Source organism: Molossus molossus, unplaced genomic scaffold (genome assembly GCF_014108415.1).
Source record: "Molossus molossus isolate mMolMol1 unplaced genomic scaffold, mMolMol1.p scaffold_m16_p_5, whole genome shotgun sequence".
Lineage (NCBI taxonomy): Eukaryota > Metazoa > Chordata > Mammalia > Chiroptera > Molossidae > Molossus > Molossus molossus.
This window is the reverse complement of record NW_023425388.1, coordinates 15,552,655-15,574,136: the sequence shown is the minus strand read 5'-3', so window position 1 is coordinate 15,574,136 and position 21,482 is coordinate 15,552,655. Positions and strand designations below refer to the sequence as shown.

Here is a 21,482-nt window from a genome sequence, read left to right as displayed (position 1 = left end):
GTGCTTGTGGGCACATCAGAATGGAATGTAGAAATCAGACTTATTCCAGAAAATGATCTGGGGAAATAATGATGAGGGGTAAGTGGGTAATGAGGATACCATTAGTTAAAGACCATCCATTCTATTCATAGGAGTTTAAAATTTACATGAGAGATCTTGGGAATTGTGTGGTTTTAAAAATGGAAGACTCCCCCCCCCCTTTTCTCTCTAAATTGCAGTGTGTGGGCACACTTTCCAGCACCTTCTCCACACCCATGGGAAAAAATAACCCATCCAACACAGAAATACCAAATCTGAGATGTTGTAAGAAGTCACTCAATTTAAACCCAGCCCTTCTCTATTTTTCTTCTTTGAGGCAACATGCCTGGACACCCCCTCAACATTACTTCACATTCAGAATTAGAATGGGTGGGAAGGATAAAATATGGTAAGACGTCCTGAAACACCAAGTCTCCATTTATGTTCGCCTGACAAAACCGCTTTTAGTGTCAGAGGGAAAGTGATTAGGACTCGTGGCGGACGGGGAGACAGGGTGATCATGGAGACTACAGCAGAGTTTAGAGGGATTCCCTACAACTTGTCCTGTGCTCCTGGGCTAGGGATTCTTACAGGCAGAACAGTAGTGAAACCAACTTCAACCCCTCATGCATGAAGCAGTATGTTTAACTATTGCTATTCCTTTCACCATCTTGCTGCTGGTGTTTGTAAACATCTCATTATGTTTTTTATCCTGTGCACTAGTTTTATACTTTATTAACTATAGACACAAGTCTTTACATTTGTTCTGCAAGTTGATTTAAGGCTTGCTTTTTCTATTGTCTAAGTGGTCAATGCCCTCATAATTATTAAATGCAGGAGATAATTCTCAATCCATTTTTTTTAAAGCACTGGACACTGTAAACACCTGCACATTTGCACATTTGGTTCCTGGTTCTCTCCCAGTTCCTCTCATACTTTTTTTGGTGGTAATCCTCACTAGAGGGTATTTTCCTTTGATTTTTAGAGAGAATGGAAGGGAGAGAGGGAGGGGGAAAGAAAGAAACATGGATTTGAGAGAGACACATCGATTGGTTGCCTCCTGCATGTGTCTCCACTGGGCAGGGGATCGAACCTGCAAAAGGGCACAAGGTATGTGCCCTTGACTAGGAATCGAACCTGCAACCTTTCAATGCACAGTTCAATGTTCTAACTACTGAGCAACACCACTCAGGGCTCTTCTCATGCTTTTTTAAAAAAATGTTTTTATTTATTTTTTTGTTACAGATATTTCTCCTTTTTTTACCCCATTGGCACCCCCCACCCTACCCCCCCTCCACCCTGTCCCCGGCTTAGTTGTCCTTGTCCATTGGTCATGCATACATGCATATAAGTTCTGTGGTTTATCTCTTCCCACCCCCTCTTCTGAGGGATGTCAGTCTATGGCCTACTTCCATGTTTCTTGGTCTACCGTATTCCTCAGACTATTATGTTCATTTTTTCCGTATATAAGTGAGATCATGTGGTATTTGTCTTTTTCTGCTTGGCTTATTTCACTTAGGATAATACTTTCCAGGTCCCTTCATGTCATCTCAAAGGATAAGAGATCTTTCTTACCGCTGCATAGTACTCCATTGTGTATATATACAACTGCTTTTTTATCCATTCGTCTACTGATGGACATTTGGGCTGTTTCCAGATCTTAGCTATTGTAAATAGTGCTGCTATGAATATGGGGGTACATATATTCTTCTGATTGGTGTTTCAGGCTTCTTAGGGTATATTTCTAGAAGCGGGATCACTGGGTCAAATGGAAGTTCAATTTTTAATTTTTTGAGGTAACACCATACTGTTTTCCATAATGGCTGCACCAGTCTGCATTCCCACCAGCAGTGTACTAGAGTCCCCTTTTCTCCACACCCTCGCCAACACTTGTTGTTTGATGATTTGTTGATGGCGGCCATTCTGACAGGTGTGAGGTGATACCTCATGGTTGTTTTAATTTGCATCTCTCTGATGATTAGTGATGATGAGCGTTTCTTCCTATGTCTCTTGGCCATTTGTATGTCCTGTTTGGAGAGGTGTCTATTCAGCTCCTCTGCCCATTTTTTAATTGGGTTCTTTGTCTTCCTTTTGTTGAGTTGTATGAGCATTCTATATATTTTGGAAATTAACCCCTTATCTGATACATCATTGGCAATGATGTTCTCCCATACAGTGGATTGCCTTTCCATTTTGTTTTTGTTTTTTTTAATCCTCACCCAAGGTCATTTTTCCACATTTTGTTCAGATAGAGTGGGAGGGAGGGAGAGAGAGAGAAAGGGAGAGAGAGAGAGAGAGAGAGAGAGAGAGAGAGAGAGAGAGAGAGAGAAACATCGACGTGAAAGGGACACATCGAGTGGTTGCCACCCGCACAACCCAACCAGGGCCAGGGACAAACTGCAACCGAGGTACATGCCCTTAGTGGGAACCGAACCCGGGTCTCTCCGGACTGCAGGCCAATGCTCGTTAAACCGCTGAGCCAAACCGGCCAGGGCTGCCTTTCCATTTTGATGATTGTTTCTTTTGCTGTGCAGAAGCTTTTTAGTTTGATGTAGTCCCATGTGTTCATTTTTTCCTTTGTTTCTGTTGCCTTAGGTGATGTATCAGTGAAAATTCTGCTCCGTATGATGTCCGAAATTTTGTTGCCTACATTTTCTTCTAGAATTTTTATGGATTCATGGGTCACATTTAAGTCTTTTATCCATTTTGAGTTTATTTTTGTGTATGGTGTAAGTTGATGGTCTAGTTTCATTTTTTTGCATGTAGCTGTCCAATTTTCCCAACACCATTATTAAAGAGGCTGTCTTTACTCCACTGTATGCTCTTGCCACCTTTGTCAAATGTTAATTGAGCATATTGCCTTGGGTCCATTTCTGGGTTTTCAGTTCTGTTCCACTGGTCTATATGCCTGTTCTTGTGCCAGTACCAGGCTGTTTTGGTTACAGTCGCTTTGTAGTATAACCTGATATCTGGTATTGTGATCCCACCTACTTTGTCCTTCTTTTTAAAAATTGCTGTGGCTATTAAGGGACTCTTTTGGTTCCATATGAACTTTTGAAGTATTTGTTCCAGTTCTGTGAAATATGTCATTGGTATTTTGATGGGGATTGCATTGAATCTATAGATTGCTTTGGGTAGTATGCACATTTTAATGATGTTAATTCTTCCAATCCATGAACAGGGTATGTGCTTCCACTTTTTTATATCTTCCTCTATTTCTTTTTTCAATGTCCTGTAGTTTTCTGCAAATAGGTCCTTTACTTCTTTGGTTAAGTTTATTCCTAGGTATCTTAATTTTTTTGGCACGATGATAAATGGAATTGTTTTTTCAGTTTCTCTTTCTGTGAGTTCATCATTGGTGTACAAGAATGCCGTTGATTTCTTGACGTTAATTTTGTATCCTGCTACTTTGCCAAATTCATTTATTAAGTCTAGTAGATTTTTGATGGAGTCTTTAGGGTTTTCTATGTATAATATCATGTCATCTGCAAATAATGACAGTTTCGCTTCCTGCTTTCCAATTTGGATCCCTTTTATTTTTTCCTCATGTCTGGTTGCTGTGGCTAAGACTTCCAGTACTATGTTAAATAAGAGTGGCGAAAGTGGACATCCCTGTCTTGTTCCTGTTCTTAATGGAAATGTTTTTAGTTTCTACCCATTGAGTATGATGTTGGCTGTAGGTCTTTCATATATGGCCTTTATTATGTTGAAATATGATCCCTCTATTCCCACATTGCTGAGCATTTTTATCAGAAATGGATGCTGGATTTTGTAGAGTGCTTTTTCAGCATCTATTGATATGATCATGTGGTTTTTATTCTTCATTTTGTTTATGTGGTGTATCACATTTATTGATTTGTGAATATTGTACCAGCCTTGCATCCCTGGAATGAATCCCACTTGGTCATGGTGAATAATTTTTTTGATGTATTGCTGGATCCAATTTGCTAGTATTTTGTTCAGGATTATGGCGTCTATGTTCATCAGGGATATTGGCCTGTAGTTTTCATTCTTTGTAGTGTCTTTTTCTCATTTTGGAATTAGAATTATGCTGGCCTTATAGAACGTGTTTGGAAGTCTTCCTTCTTCTTGAATTTTTTGAAATAGTTTGAGGAGAATGGGTGTTAGTTCTGTTTTGAATGTTCGGTAAAACTCCCCCGTGAAGCCATCTGGGCCTGGGCTTTGTTTGCTGGGAGAGTCTTGATTACCTCTTCAATTGCCTTAGTTGTTATTGGTCTGTTCAAGTTTTCTATGTCTTCCCCGTCTAGTTTTGGGAGACTGTGTGTTTCTAGAAATTTGTCCATTTCGCTTAGATTGTCGAATTTGTTGCCATATAGTTGTTCATAGTAGCTGTTAATGATCTTTTGCATTTCTGTGGTGTTGGTTGTTACTTCTCCTCTTTCATTTCTGATTTTGTGTATTTGGGTTCTCTCTCTTTGTTTCTTGGTGGGTCTAGCTAAGGGTCCATCGATCTTGTTTATCTTTTCGAAAAACCAGCTCTTTGTTTCATTGATCCTTTGAATTGTTTTTTGGTCTCTAAGTCATTTATTTCTGTTCTGATCTTTACTATTTCCTTCCTTCTACTTGCTCTGGGGTTTTCTTTTTGTTTGCTTTCTAATTCTTTAAGTTGTGAGGTTAGACAGTCAATTAGAAATTTTTCTTGTTTCTTGAGGTAAGCCTGTAGTGCTATGAACTTCCCTCTCAGAACTGCTTTCGCTGCATCCCATAGATTTTGTGTTGTTGTGTCTTCATTTTCATTGGTTTACAGGAAGTTTTTAATTTCTTCCTTGATCTCCTCGGTGACCCATTCATTGTTTAATAACATGCTATTTAACCTCCATGTGTTGAAATGTCTTTGCATGTTCTTGTTGCAATTGATTTCTAGTTTCATGCCATTGTGATCTGAGAAGATGTTTGATATGATTTCAATCTTCTTGAACTTGTAGAGATTTAGTTTGTGTCTGATCATGTGGTCTATCTTTGAGAATGTCCCATGTGCACTTGTTATCATGCTTTTTGACTGCTTTCTTGCACTCTTTCTGTAGGTTTTCTTTTGTTTGTTTGTTTCAATTTTGTTATTAGACTTTAATTAATTAATTTATTTTTTGCCTTTGATCATGTTTTTGTTCAAGATTAGCTGTCCAAAGTGATTTGACCTTTATGGAATAAACAAATTTAAGTTTATGCCGCAGGCTTCTTTTCTTCTGTGGTGGGTTTCTTTTCTGTGGGCTTCTTCTCAGTTACTGGTTTCTTGGTAGCTGCAGCCTTTTTTCCCACCAGAGGCTTCTTCGGCTTAACGCCAACAGCCTTCTTTCCTTTCTTCCCTGTCACAGGCTTCTTGACTGGAACTCCCTTCTCATCTGATTTGGCTTCTAATGCTACTGCTGCTTTATCCACCCAGAGCTTGTGATTCTTGGCCTGGCGAAGAATAGTGTTCTGGCGCATGGTCTTTGCATATGGGTTTAGCTTCAACATGATTCTCAGGTTTTTCAGTGGATTCTTCTTCAGCACTCTGCGATGAATCTTCTTACATGGTGCTTGGAGGGCTCTTTGTATCTCTGGGCTTTTCAAGATTCTACTAAGGTCTGTATTGAGCATCTTGTGCATAGGAAGGTTGTAGTTACTCTTGAGGGAGGCAGCTTTACGCCAAGTGCCATACAGATTATCTAACTTGCGGAAAGCACTTTCAGTCCAAATGCAGAAACGGCCCATGTGCCCACCAGGAGCAAGTTTCAAAATGTTCAGTTTGCTGACATTAAGCAGAGTAATGCCAGGGATGTTTCTGAAGGCTTTGATGATACCATTGTCCTCATTATAGATAATGCAGGGTCCCCTGCACTGGATACGACGTCGGTTTCTCATTGTGCCCTTGCCAGCTCTCATTCGCTGAGAGGCATAGACTTACTTTTTTGATATCATTCCAGGCCTTAAGTTTCTTAAGAAGCAAAACAGCCTCCTTGGTTTTCTTGTAACTTTCGACTTTATCTTCAACCACCAAAGGAAGTTCAGGAACTTCCTCAATTCGATGACCTTTAGACATGACCAGTGCTGGTAAGGCCGAGGCAGCCAGGGCAGAGCAGATGGCGTATCGTTTCTGTGTTGTGTTCACTCTACGGTGCCAAAGGCGCCAGGTTTTGGTTGGTGCAAACATGCGGCCCCCACGACACATATTTCCAAAAGCACCCTGGCCAGAACGGTGAGTTCCACCACCTCGAACTCTGGGAATCCGAGCCACAGCTCTGCCAGTACCCCAAGACTCAGCACTGGTTTGATGACCTGCCAGTTCGCTGACAGCATAGGGCTGTCTATTGTTTTTGCACAAGTTGGTGTGAACAAAGTTCACAATGTCTGGTCGAATGGGAGCCTTGAACACAGCAGGCAAAGTGACATTTTTGCCAGAAGATTCCCCCTTTTCAGAGTACACGGATATTAGTGGACGAGCACACGCCATGGCGGGGAGAGGAGAAGGCCACCTAGACTTTAATTTTGAGAGCAGGTTTAGGTTCATAGCAAAATGATGCAGAAGGTACAAAGATTTCCCATATTCTTCCTGCCCCTATACATGCATAGCCTCCCTATTATCAACATCACTCACCAGAGTGGTACGTTTGTTGCACTGATGAACCTACATTGGCACATCATTACCCACAGTCCATAGTTTACCTTAGAGTTCACTATTGGTTTTGTACATTCTGTAGGTCTGGACAAATGTAAAATGACATGCATCCACCACTCTAGTATCTATCATACAGAATAGTTTCACTGTCCTAAAAGTCCTCTAGGCTTTGCTCATTCACCCTTCTTTCTCCACTGTTCCCTGGCAACCGATGATCTTTGTACTGCCTCCATAGCTTTGAGTTTCCCATAATGTCATATAGTTGAAATCATACTATATTTTTTTTCCAATTTTTTTTTTTTTTTTTATCCTCACCCGAGGACACTTTTTCATTCTTTGTTCAGATAGAGCAGAAGGGGGAGAGAGAGAGAGAGAGAGAAACATCGATGTGAAAGGGACACATCGAGTGGCTGCCACCCGCACAACCAACCAGGGCCAGGGACAAACTGCAACCGAGGTGCGTGCCCTTAGCAGGAACCGAACCCGGGTCTCTCCGGACCGTAGGCCAACGCTCCAACCACTGAGCCAAACTGGCCAGGGCAAATCATACTATATATAACCTTTTCAGATTGGTTTCTTTCACTTAGTTACATGCATTTAAGTTTCCTTCATGTCTTTTCTTGGCTTGATAGCATACTTCTTTTTAGCTCTGAATACTGTTCCATTGTCTAGATGTACCACAGCTTATCCACTCACCTATTGAAGGACATCTTAGTTGGTTCCAAGTTTTGGCAATTAAGAATAAAGCTGCTATGAACATTTGTGTGTGAGTTTTTGTAGGGACATAACTTTACAACTCCTTTGGGTAAATACCAAGGAGTGTAATTGCTGGATTATATGGCAAGAGTATGCTTAGTTTTCTAAGCAACTACTAAAGTGCCTTCCAAAGTGGCTGTATCATTTTGTGTTCCCACCAGCAATGAATAAGAATTGCTTTTGCTCTACATCTCGTCAGCATTTGGTGTTGTCGGTGTTCTGGATTTTGGCCATTTTAATAGGTATGTGGTGGTATCTCAATATTGTTTCTATTTGCATTTCCCTGATGACATAATATGGAGCATCTTTTCATATGCTTTTTTGCCATCTTCTTTGGTGAGGTGTTTGGTAAGGTCTTTGGCCCTTTTAAAATCAGGTTGTTTGTTTTCTTATTGTTAAGTTTTAAGGGTTTTTGGTATATTTTGGATAATAGTCCATTATCAGATATAGTTTTGCAAATACTTTCTCCCAGTCTATCCTTGTCTTCTAATTCCCTTCAAATTGTCCTTTGCAAAGCAGTGGGTTTTTTGTTTGTTTGTTTTTTTAATCCTCACCAAAGATATGTTTATTGATTTGAGAGAGAGAGAGAGAGAGAGAGAGAGAAACATTGATGTGAGAGAGAAACACTGATGGATTGCCTCCTATATGCACCTGACTGGGGATCGAACCTGCAACCTAGGTATGTACCCAGACCGGGAATTGAACCCACCACCTTTCAGTGTATGGAATGATGCTCCAACCAACTGAGCCACCCAGCCAGTGCTACAGAGCAGTTTCTAATTCCAATGAAGTCCAAGGGGATGAAAAGATGGGGAAAAAAGTGAAAGGGATTAAGATGTACAAACTGACAATTATAAAAATAGTCACGTGGATGTAAAGTACAGCATAGGGTATATTGCCATATAGCCAATGATATTGTAATAACTATGTATGGTGCTAGATGGGTACTAAAGTGGTAATCACTTTTATAAATGTCTAATCGCTATGGTGCATACCTGAAATCAATACAGTATATGTCAGCTATAATTAAAAAATAAATATTAAGTCCTAGCCAGGTGGCTCAGTTGATTGGAGCAACATCCCAAACACCAAAAGTTTGTGGGTTCTATTCCTGGTCAGAGCACATACCTAGAATACCTAGGTTGTGTGTTTGATCTCCAGTCAGGGTGCCTATGGGAGGCAGCCAATTGATGTTTCTCTCTCACATCTTTCTCTCTCTCTCTCTCTCTCTCTCTCTCTCTCTCTCTCTCTGTTTCCCTCTCCCCTCCTCTCTTTCTAAATATCAATAAAAACATACCCTCAGGTAAGGATTTAATAAATAAATAAATAAATAAAATTTTAAAAATAAACAAAAATCAAAAGTTATCATCAAACCCAAGGTTATCTAAATTTTCTCCTTTGTTATGTTCTAAGATTTTTTTTTAAATGTATGCTTTTATTGATTTTAGAGACAGGAAGGAAGAGGGAGAAAGAGACACATCTATAAGAGAGAAATGTCTGTCTTCGGCCTCCTGCATGCCCCCTACTGGGGATGAAGCCCATGTGCCTTGACCCGGTATGGAACCGGCAACTTCTGGTGCATAGGACAATGTTCAACCAACTCAGCCAAACTGACCAGGGCTCTTCTAGGATTTCTATAGTTCTGGGTCTGTGATCCATTTAGAATTAATTTTTGTGATGAGTGTAAGGAGTGTGTCTAGATTCTTTTTTTTTTTTTTTTTTTGGTATGGGTCTTTTTCCTACCTCTTCCTATATTTATTTTCTTAGATTTATCTCTAGCCCTGGCCAGTTTGGCTCAGCGGTTAGAGCATAGGCATGCAGTCCAGAGATTTATCTCTAGATAAATATTCACTTTTTTCCCAATTGCTCTCATCCATTCACTCTCATGGCTTCTGCAAAGGTCTTCAAACACCAGTCCATGGACTAGTGGCATCAGAATCACCCAGGATGCTTATTGGAAATTCAGCTTCACAGGTGCCCAAGAGATTGAAACTTCTGGGACTCGGAATTTTAACATAATTTTTAAAAATTATTAAAAAAAAATTTTTTTTATTTTTTCTTTATTGATTTTTTAGAGAGAGAGGAAAGGAGAGGGAGAGAGAGATAGAAACATCGATGAGAGAGAACATCGATTGGCCGCCTCCTTCATGCTCCCCACTGGGGGTTGGGCCCACAACCTGGGCATGTGTCCTGACCAGGAATCCAACCAGTGACCTCTTGGTGCATGGGTCAACACTCAACCACTCTTAACCAAGCTTAACATAATTTTTAAGCAGAGAATCACATTTAAGGATTGCAGGAGATTCTGAGGAGCAGAAAACCTTGGTGATCACTGCTCTAGAAGATGCTGATGATATTTACACTTATTTCTTTTTTTATGTCTTTTTTTTTTTTTTTTTATCCTCACCCGAGGACATTTTTTTTTTGTTCAGATAGAGTGGGAGGGAGGGGTAGGAAGAGAGAGAGAGAGAGAGAGAGAGAAACATCGACGTGAAAGGGACACATCGAGTGGCCGCCACCCGCACGACCAACCAGGGCCGGGGACAAACTGCAACCGAGGTACGTGCCCTTAGCGGGAACTGAACCCGGGTCTCTCTGGACCACAGGCTGACGCTCTAACTGCTGAGCCAAACCGGCCAGGGCTACACTTATTTCTTTAGTTGATCCTAAGGGTTTCCTGAGCCCCAACAAAGGAACATCCCCTTATCCTTGACCTTAAACAAACCATTGTTTCCAGACTAAAGGGGACTAAAGGGGTCAATTTGCTGAACTCATCAAAGCCCAATAAGACATGAATAGGTGTTTACAGCCAAGAAAGTAAGGATTTATTAAGGAGGGGGCACCAAGCCCAGAGTCACAGATAGCTCATGCTCCAAGACCTGGCTTCCCCGTGGCTCCCAAGGGATGGATTACATAAGGAAAAAATCATTAATCATGGTGACTAAAGAAGTTAGGGTGGTGGTCTCTGTTGATTGGTTGGTGCTAGTGCATGGGTAATTGATCTTTGCATCTGGTCCTGATGTCAACCATGGAGTTGTTCTGTCCAACTTCACAAGGGTTTGTTCTGTGGAATCATTCTGCTTTCCTGGGTCCAGAGCTAAACACAACTGAGGCCAAGATATTGTCTTAAGTTTGATGGAAACTCTGTCTCTGAAGTCAGTAGACCCAGGACCTGGTTGAGGCTGACCATAGCCTCACTGTCCTGAGGACTTAATGATTAAGCAACAGAGAGGGAGGTGGGTGTGTCAAGGCGCTGGGTGAGGCCAGTGTGAGTCAACGGAAAAAAATACCAAAATACCAGGCCAGATGAAAGAAAAGAGGGTTTCTGTACAGTTACACCATTTAGCATCTCTCAGCCTAGTTTTCTCATCTGTCAAGTGAGAATGGTAACATTTTCTCCCTTCCTGAGCTGCTGGGGGATTAGATATTGCACTATTCTGACTCCCCCACTGAGAAAGCACTCAATATAAAACTGCTGCTATTATTTTCTGTTCTCCAATAGCACTTAACATGTGGTATCAGAGGTCTCTCCAGATGGGACTCTTTCTCCTCAAGACTGTGAGCTTGTAAACAGCAAAGATACTGTCTTGTTCATCATTGTCCAATGGCATCCAGCACATTGTAGCCATATGACGAGTACCTTAGCTGGGTGATGAATAAATAACTGAGTGACTCAGTTATTCACACAGGATGTCACAGAATATTTTTAAAATATGTCTTTTGTGTGTGTGTGTGTGTTTTATTTTTTATTTTTTTAGGGAGGAGCAAAAAAGACATAGTTGTGACAAGAGTGAGAAGAGAGGATGCCAACAGCTTCTCTTGGGATGCATCACATCTTATTACTGCCCAGAAAAACTGGAGTAAGTCTGTTGTTAAATCTCTGCCCTTTCTCCTTACTTGACTACAGAATGCTCTGACATTTTTGCCACTACAAAGAAATTTATTGATAGGTTTTGTTTTTGTTTGTTTGTTTTTAGAGAGGAAGGACAGAAGAGAGAGAGAAACATTGATGTGAAAGAGAAACATTCTCCCTCAGGTGCCCAGAACAAGGAATGAACCCACAATCTGGGTATGTGCCCTGACCAGAATCAAACTCGCCACCTTTTGGTGCATGGAAGAACACACCAACCAACTGAGCCACACCGGCCAGGGCCATTTTTGCCATTTTGACTTTCCTTTCTGGGTACTAAGCTTCGGTCACGGTCACCAAGGAAACAGCAGAGATGCCTCATTTCTCGCAGCTCTGCATAGCTAAACTCTGGTTGCCTTTGTCCAGTGAGCTAGCTCAATTCTTTGTGTGCACACCATGAAACCAACTGTCTTCTACACAGAACTCTATCCTTTACTTTACCTTTAAAAAAATGCCTAACAATTTCTTTTCTTAGGAATGGCCTTTTCGAAGACCGGTTAATAATCTTAAATGCACCAGATAATTTTGGTCCCTAGGAGCAAATACAAAAATTGCCTGTTTAGCCTTTGTGGTACAGGCAATATACGTGGGGGTCGATTTTAAAGCACGCGACAGAGCATGCATAATGGGTTTCTCTTTTAAAAAGCACTGGAGGCCAAAAATAAACCTGGCAAAGGGCAGCTGTAGGGTTTTGACATGTGGAAAACTCCACGGGCGGCAGTTATGTAACTAGAAAGAAACATGATAAATATTTCACACTGTTCGATGAACTTCCAACTCTGACACGTGAAAAGCGAAGGACGCACAACACACCTTAGCTCTCCCAGGAGCAAAATGTCTCCATGGAGAAGGGGACAAGGCTATTGCGCAAATCTGAGACTCGCTTTCCACCGCGAGCCTCGATTGCTGTTTTTACCCTCGAGTCCGAGGCGGAGCCCGCGAACCCCTCTCCCCGTGGTGCCTCTTCGGCGGCTTCGCTCCACGCCGCAGATTTTCCCAACATCTCCATCTCTAGGCTGCAAACCCCAAAAGTTTTGTGCTCCAGAGGGCGAGAGGAGTCGGAGCAAGGCAGGCGTGCCCCACCCCGCCCCCACGGCCCGCGCCACCCGCCCCCGGGCTCCTGCCTTGGGGACAGCTGGCAGCCCCGCGCAGGACCAGACACAAAGCCGATCAATCCCGGCGGCGCGGGGGCGGGGGGCGACCCTCTGCGGCTTCCCGTCCGCTCCTCGCCTCCTCTGGCCCCCTTGTTCGGACCCAGCCGCCACCTCGCCCGGCTTCCACGACCCACCCTCTCCCCCCCCGCCCCCCAAGAAAGAAAGGCCCAGACTCCCCATCCGGAGCGAAGGAGGACCTGCCCCCGGCAGCCGGCGAGAAGGCGCTCCGGGCAGGGGGAAACTGACGTCGCACCAGCGTCGGCCCTCCCGCCCACGCTCCCCTCCCACGGCCCCGCCAGTCTCCCCGCGCCCGCGCCGCAAGTTCGGGGCCCCGCTCAGCCTCCCGCGCTCCGGCCGCCGGGACCCTCAGCCTCCGAGGAGGAGCCACCTCGGTCCCCGGGAAGATGGCGAGGAGGAGCCGCCACCGCCTCCTCCTGCTGCTGCTGCGCTACCTTGTGGTCGTCCTGGGCTGTAAGTTGTTCGGGTACCTTCACTCCCCCGCGCTCCTGCCGGGACTAGGTCCCCTAACCCTGCAGCCCCGGGCGCGGCGCCGCGCACGGCTGGTCTGGCCCGGGCGCCGGGGCCGCTGCGGGGCATCGCACTTGGCACCCAGCCCGCCGGGAGTCGGCGGCGCGGGCGGGCGGGCGCGGGGCCCGAGGGCTCGGCTCAGCATGGATAGCATCTGCTTTTGTCAGCTCTAGTTCGGGAACATGAAGCATCCACACCATCAGATTATCGTCTGGAAAAGTTGGGTTAAGTTTTCAAAGACACCGGGACGTGATCAGAATGCAAAACTCACAACTACTTGTAAGATGCTGAGATCCCAAGATGGCATCACCGGGAGGCAGGCGCCGGCCACACAAAGTATGGGAGGAGGGGGCCGTGTTGCCAGTTCCTGGGGTTCTGGGGTCCCCATCCTGCCGGCAATATGCACTTGTGGGGCTGGGGTGAAGGAAATTCGTGGCTGCGGAGCCAGAATTACTTTTATTCTCTCCACCTGCACATCTTCACGCAGTCCAGGTCTGGTCTGGGCACTCCAGCCCGATGCTGTGCCCGCAGGGGGACGTCCAAGGGGCCGATTGTTAGAAAGATGCCGAAGCTGAATGACTGAGTAGCGGGTAGAAGGAGGGACGCGTCGCAAAGCCACTTACATGGGATGGTTCTAACCACGATTTTCAAAGACTCTGGGCTCCTGAGATTTAAAATGCCGACAACGTTTCCTATTTTGTTTTCTTCTGGTTCACTTTTTAAGGAAATGGAGGAAATTACACTAGATCTTAAGCACTTAAGCAGTGAAGTCCCTTTTCTTTGGTTTTTCTTTTTGGTCATTTTTCCTTCCTTTTTCTTTTTTTTTTAAAATAGAATAACTTTTGTTATTCTTCACGTTCTGGTCATATAATAGTTAGAATAACGTGTCAGATGAGCATCAGATACCAAAATACAGTGACTTTTTCTCACGCTCTTATTGCCGAAGTCAGTATTGCTCAGCCCAAGGTGATGTGAACTTTGTCCCTTAGTGAGGGAGAAGGTGCAGGTTGCCTCAGAGAAGGGGCACATGCTGACCTTTAGTACAGAAAATCACACTGGGAAGGCGAACTTCACAAGAAAACCAGAATACAGTCTTGCAATATTAATTGGTGTCATGTTGAACAGACACACAAACAAAATGCACTAGTGCTGAAAGGCAACAAAGAGGCAGGCTGGAAAAAATTGTAACAAAACTGCTGAGAAAGTTATGTATTCAGTGACCATCCTAAATTTCAAATAGAAAAGACTGTGACTTTAGTGTAGAATTATCACTAGTTAAAAAAAGAGAAAATGGGCCCTGGCCGGTTTGGCTCAGCGGTTAGAGCGTCAGCCCATGGACCAATGAGACACAGGTTCGATTCCAGTCTAGGGCATGCACCTCTGTTGGGGTTTGTCCCTGGCTGTGGTGGGGATTGAGCAGGAGGCAACCAGTAAAAGTTTCTCTCTCTCTCCCTCCCACTCTATCTGAACAAAAAATGGAAGAATATCCTTGCGTGAGGATTTAAAAGTAAATAAATAAAAAAAAGGTAACTTAGAAAAAGAGAGAGAGAGAAAGAAAAGGGTTTTACTGTGCTATTCTTATTCAGTAATCAACCAATACAGGCTTGGATGGATGGGCAGGATAACCTCTTCCTTATGCTTTAGCTAAATCGAACACTTTGGCTCTTCTAACCCTGACTCCTATAGAGAATTAAAGTGGAGGTGTATGGGGATTTTTTTCTGTCTTGTTCCTGGGATGCTCAAAGGTCTGGCATTGCAAGAATGGTTTCTTTTTTTTTTTTTTTTTTGGTCTTTTTAAAATACACTGTAAAAATTTACAACAGTTCAGGTTTAAAGAAAAACATGCTAAGATAGTATAGAGAATTCCTGTTATACTCCACCCACTTTCCCTTATTATTAACATTTTACATTAATATGACACATTTGTCACAATCATTAACCAATATTAATATATTATTACTAAGTAAAAGTCCACACCTATATTTCCTATATTCTTACTTAATGTCTTTTTTGTTTTTTAATTCTAGGATTTCATCCAAGATACCACATTACATGTAATAGTTGTGTCTCCTTAGGCTCCTCTTGGCTGTGACAGTTTCTCAGACTTCCCTTGTTTTTTATTACCTTGACAGGTTTCAGGTGTACTGGTAAACTACTTTGTAGAATGTCCCTCAAATGGTATTTCTCTGCTGTTTTTCTTATAACTAGACTTGAGTTAATGGTGTGTTTGTGTGAGGCAGGGAGGAGGAGTTGGAGGAAAGTCACAGAGGTAAAATGTCGTTTTCGTCACATCACCCTAAGGATACAACTATGAACATCACCTCTCATTGTTGTTGTTAACCTTCATCACCTAGATGAGGTAGTATATATCAGGTTTCTCCACAGGTTACACTTTTTTTTCCTTTCAAAACTGTATTTTGTTGTTGTTAGTCCTCACCTAAGGACATTTTTCCATTGATTTTTTAATTTTTTTAAATTTAATTAATTAATTTATTTTTGTTACAGATGTTTCTCCTTTATCCCCCACTGACACCCCCCTCCTCCGCCCTCCCCACCCTGTCCCCGGCTTTGTTGTCCATGTCCATTGTTCGTGCATACATGCATATAAGTTCTGTGGTTTATCGTTCCTCCCCCACCCCCTCTTCTGGGGATTGTCAGTCTGTACCCCACTTCCACGTCTCTGGGACTACCCCATTCCTCAGACTGTTATGTTCATTATATTCCACAAATAAGTGAGATCAGGTGGTATTTGTCTTTCTCTGCTTGGCTTGTTTCGCTTAGGATGATACTCTCCAGGTCCCTCCAGGTCATCTCAAAGGATAAGATATCTTTCTTTCTTACAGCTGCATAGTATCCATTGTGTATATGTACCACATCTTTTTTATCCATTTGTCTACTGATGGACATTTGGGCTGTTTCCAGATCTTAGCTATTGTAAATAGTGCTGCTATGAACATGGGGGTACATATATTCTTTCTGATTGGTGTTTCAGGCTTCTTAGGGTATATTCCTAGAAGTGGGTTAACTGGGTCAAAAGTTTTGCACAGCAAAAGAAACAACCACCAAAATGGAAAGGCAACCCATTCTATGGGAGAGCATAATTGCCAATGATACATCAGATAAGGGGTTAAGGTCCAATATATAGAGAGTGCTCATACAACTCAACAAAAGGAAGACAAAGAACCCAATTAAAAAGTGGGCAGAGGAACTGAATAGACACCTTTCCAAACAGGACATACAAATGGCTAAGAGACATATGAAGAAATGCTCAACATCACTAATCATCAGAGAGATGCAAATTAAAACAACAATGAGGTATCACCTCACACCTGTCAGAATGGCCACCATCAACAAATCATCAAGTGTTGGCAAACAACAAGTGTTGGCGAGATTGTGGAGAAAAGGGGACTCTAGTACACTGCTGGTGGGAATGCAGACTGGTCCATTGATTTTTTTAGCTAGAGTAGCAGAGGGAGAAAGAGAGAGAAAGAAACATCAATGTGAGAGAGAGACACATCGTTTGGCTGCCTACCGCACAACTCTGACCAGGTCAGGGATTGAACCTACAACCCAGGTACATGCCCTTGACCAGGAATCAAACCCGACACCCTTCAGTCTGCAGGCCCATGCTCCAACCACTGAGCCAGAACTGCCTGGGCAAAACTGTATTTTTTGAAAGGAAAGTAATTATGTACAAATCACACCAAAGGAAAAAGAATGATGCTCCATATCCTTGAGGATGGAGTATCTCCATAAATTATTGGAATTCTTCTTGAGAGATGTGTCTACCCCATCCCCATTCATTAATTTATTCATTTTTATATCAGTATGCACTCATGAGAATTTATTTTATACTTTGGATTATAGTCCAGTACTATTTATTTTTATTTTTTTAGTGCTCAGATTATTTCAGCTTTGGCCACTGGGAGTTTTTTCAGTTGGTTCCTGTGTCCCTTTGACATATTCCCATCTCTCTCTCTCTCTCTCTCTCTCTCTCTCTCTCTCTCACACACACACACACACACACACACACACACACACGTGTTTTTAACATTTCTTTCTGGCACCACAAAATGCTCCAAGCTGATCTTGTATATTTCCTGCTCCAGTCCTAGAATCAGCCATATCTCCAAAGAATCCCTGGTCCCTTTCATTGGGAAATGGTATTAGAAACCAACCTGGACAGTAGGTGTGCTCCTTGTTATTAGTGTGTTGTTGAAAAACAAGAATGTTTATCAGGGCTGTTTTACTGTACAATCTTATTTATGATCTATCCACTCAGATTTCATGTCCAGATCAAAACAGTGTACTTAAGGTTTATGTGTATATCAGACACTTTTCATTTCTTTCTCATATACATATATATATACATATATATGTATATATATATGGCTTTTTGTGGGGTTATTTTTAGAGACAGAAAGATAGAAACATTGATGTGAGGGAGAAACATTGATTGGCTGCCCCCTGCATGGGATTGAGCCCGCAACCCGGGCATGTGACCCAACCTGGAATAGAACTGTGACCTCTCAGTCCATGGGGCAACGCTCAATCCACTGAGCCACACCCGCCGGAGTCAGACACTTTTCTAAAGACTTTCTTGTATATCTCTTTTTTTTTTTTTATCCTCACCAGAGGACATTTTTCCATTTTTTGTTCAGATAGAGTGGGAAGGAGAGAGAGGAAGAGAGAGAAAGAGAAACATTGGTGTGAAGGGACACATCGAGTGGCTGCCACCCGCATGACCAACCAGGGCTGGGGACAAACTGCAACCGAGGTACGTGCCCTTAGCGGGAACCGAACCTGGGTCTCTCTGTACCGCAGGCCGACGCTCCAACCGCTGTCCAAACCGGCCAGGGCTTGTATATCTCTTTTTAAGGTCTCAACAAACTCACAAGAAAGAACGTATCTTCAACTTATAGATAGTGACCCCGAGGTTCAGCAAAGCTAAGTTACTTGTCTAAGCTCACTTATCTAGGCTGGAAAGAGATGGAATTGGGATTTAAAGATCTGAGAACTTTTCCATAGATAGCTACACTTCTTTCTATCTGAGTGTTTAACCCTTTTGCCATCTTTATTCAAGAGAAAAATAGAGTAGATTTAGTGGAAGTAGTGGCTTTTTAAAATCCTCACCGAGGATATTTTTCCCATTTATCTTCAGATAGAGTAGAAGGGAGAGGGAGAAGGAGAAGGGGAGAGAGAGAGATGTGAGAGAGACACATCGATTGGTTGCTTCCCACACAACCCCAACCAGGGCCAGGGGCCAAACTACAACCGAGGTACGTGCCCTTGACCGGAATAGAAGCTGTCCTTGACCAGAATCGAACCTGCGACTCTCTGGTCCATAGGCTGATACTCTAACACTGAGCCAAGCCCGCCAGGGCAGCTTTCTTATGTTCTAATTACGTACTCATCTTCTTAACATTCATCCAAATATAACTGTACCACTCTTCTGTACCAATCCTATCACGTATAATACCATGCTTGTTCTTCCTTTTCTTTCCATTTGTTTTCCTTTGTAGTCTGGGAGATTCTTTTTGTTGTTGCTGCTGTTATTTAAACTATGCTTTCAGTGTATCTATTGATATATGACATTTGTTTGTGTGTTTGGTTGAATTATATTTTTATTTCTCACTAAAATAGAAGCTCCATAAGGGAGAGACTATCTCAATGTTTGCTCACCACTGTAGGTCCAGTGCTGAGCAAAGTGCCTGGTTAATAGCAAGTATAAATATATACCTATTGATTTGGTAGGAAGGGATGAGGTGATGTGAATGGAGGAAATTAATGATTACATTCTAAACCATGAAGCCCTAAGTAGGTGGGATGACAGTTTTCTCCGAGGTGACATTTAAGCCGATACCTCAAAAAATAAAAGAAGTGAATGTTTAGTAGTGGGAGGGAGCAGGGGAGGAGACAGTCATGCATCCTGGGATCTTTCAAAGCCAAGGAGTTGGATGTGAATGAAAGCAGTGTGCTGTTCTTGACTCTGCATGGCTGGGCAGCTGGTTCTCAGCTCTGGACTGGAACCCAAGCCAGTTAACTTGGCCTGAATCATCTGTAATTCCTCATCACCTGATGAGGATGGTGGGGGAGTCTGGCTCTTCTGTAAAATCACAAGCTTCCTCCTCTGTGGTGGAACTGACCCCAAACAGCACATAGTAATGAATTTGCTGAAGAGAACTTGTTCCACCCTTGCATGGTCTTATTGTTTGATGAACATAAAGGTTAAATTGGGCTGGTTGGTAGACTTGATAACCATTTCCAGACTGTGACAGGAATAACATTTAAAAGAAGTCAAGCCTCTTCCCTGGCCATGGCCAATTTAGCTCAGGGGTTAGAGTGTCTGCCCACAGACCAAAGGGTCTCAGGTTCAATTCTTGTCAAGGGCATGTACCTGGGTTGTGGGTTTGATCCCCCACCTTGGTTGGGTTTATGTGGAAGGCAATCAATTGATGTGTCTCTCTAACGTTGACATTTTTCTCTCTCCTCTCCCTCCCTCCCTTCCACTATCTCTAAAAAAAAAATCAATGGGCCCTGGCCGTTTTTGTTCAGTGGTTAGAGCGTCGGCCCATGGACCAGAGAGTCCAGGTTCAGTTCCCATTAAGGGCACGTACCTCGGTTGCAGTTTGTCCTGGCCCTGTTTGGGGTCGTGTGGGTGGCAGCCACTCAATGTGTCTCTCTCACATCGATGTTTCTCTCTCTCTCTTCCTCCCTCTCTCCCTCCCACTCTGTCTGAAGATAAATGCAAAAATGTCCTCCGGAGAGGATAAAAACAAAACAAACAAACAACAACAAAAAAAAAAACAATGGAAAAATATCCTTGGGTGAAGATTAACAAACAAAAAGAAGTTAAGCCCTGGACTGTGTGGCTCACTTGGTCTGAGCATCGTCCCATGCACTGAAAGTTCAACTGTTCGATTCCCAGTCAGGGCATACACCCAGATTGCAGGTTCAATTCCCAGTCAGGGTGTGCACAGCAGGCAACCGATTGATGTTTCTCACGTTGATGTTTCTCTCTCTCTCTCTCTCCCTGTCTCCCCCTCTCTTCCTTCCTTTATCTTTAAAATCAATAAAAACACATTTTTTAAAAGTCAAAACAAAAACATCAGCATAAAAAGAACCGTGAGTTTCCTATGGCTAAGACTCATTATCCCTCCGCATGAGCAGTTGAATGAAAGGAGCCTACGTAAATTGACACACGCTTGCTCTGCCCGTGGTTTCCATCGTATCGGTTCCCTCCTGTGGGCCTTTTGGACGGAGAAGATGTTTTGGACCACAGGCACAAGGAGCAGACTTGTTGTTGGCAAGCAGCCTTGCCCTGTTGAAGTCAGACCAGCAGGAAACAGTAAAGGCCATTATTTAAAATATTAGTTCTTTTCATCTGATAGCAGTATAGGGGCAGTAAGGCTGGGCCAGTACTTCAGTCTAGTACTGCCAGACTGATGTTTTGAGGAAGATGAGGGTGAGGATGGAAAGGTGACTCAGAATTGGGGTCAAGTGCTTTCTTTGACAAAAACAGAAAAGGGAAACTTTAAGCAACTTAAAACGAGGCAGTGTTTTCGAGGAAGGTGTTACTATTAACGAGGAAAGAACTCAGAAAAACAACCCAGCTGTATTAGCTTGTCATTGCTGTGGTAACAAATGACGACTACAACGCAAGTCTATTATCTTAAAGATCCAGAGGTCAGAAGTCGCAGTAGGCCTCGGGAAGGGCAGGGTTCCTTCTCGAGTTCACGGGGAACTGTTTTCGTGCCCTTTCCAGCTCCTAAAGGCCACCGTTTGTGGCCTCATTCCTCTAGATTCAAAGCCAGCAATGCCAGGCCGCCACACCTCTGATTCTTGCCCTTCTGCCTCCCTCTGCCATGCAGAAGGACCTTCGGTAGTTACGTGGGGCCACCAAGGTAATCCTGGATAGTCTACTCTTCTCAGGTCAGCTGGTCAGCAACTTTAATTCTATCTACAGCCTTATTCCTACTTATCAGGTAAGGTGACATACTTATAGGCTCCTGGGAGTAAGATGTGGACATCTTTGAGGGACCATCATTCTGCCTACCACACCAACCCGAATTAGGATATGCACAGCAATAGCGTAATCAGTATTGTGGCCAAGAATCTTCTAGATCCCATGGAGCAACCATAACTTTTACCTTTAAGTTATAATTCAGCCCTGGCTGGTTTGGCTCAGCGGTTAGAGCATCGGCCTGTGGACCAGAGAGACCCGGGTTCGGTTCCCGCTAAGGGCGCATACCTCCGTTGCAGTTTGTCCCCAGCCCCAGGTGGCAACCACTCAGTGTGTCTCTCATATCCATGTTTCTCTTTCTCTTACCCCCTCTCTCCCTCCCGCTCTATCTGAGGATTGCAAAAGTGTCCTCGAGTGAGGATTAAAAAAAAAAAAGTTATAATTCATAGGGATAAATATATATATATAATGAGTTGTATTTCAGATTGCATAGTCTAATAGTAAAGAGCATGTTCTCTGATGCTGAACTCTGCTCAC

The 21,482-nt window shown here is 43.2% G+C and overlaps 1 pseudogene; it reads right to left on the bottom strand.

Annotated features, from left to right (window-relative positions):
- Nucleotides 1–5,129: 5,129 nt before the first annotated feature.
- Nucleotides 5,130–6,485, bottom strand: LOC118617330 (annotated as a pseudogene).
- Nucleotides 6,486–21,482: the final 14,997 nt, after the last annotated feature.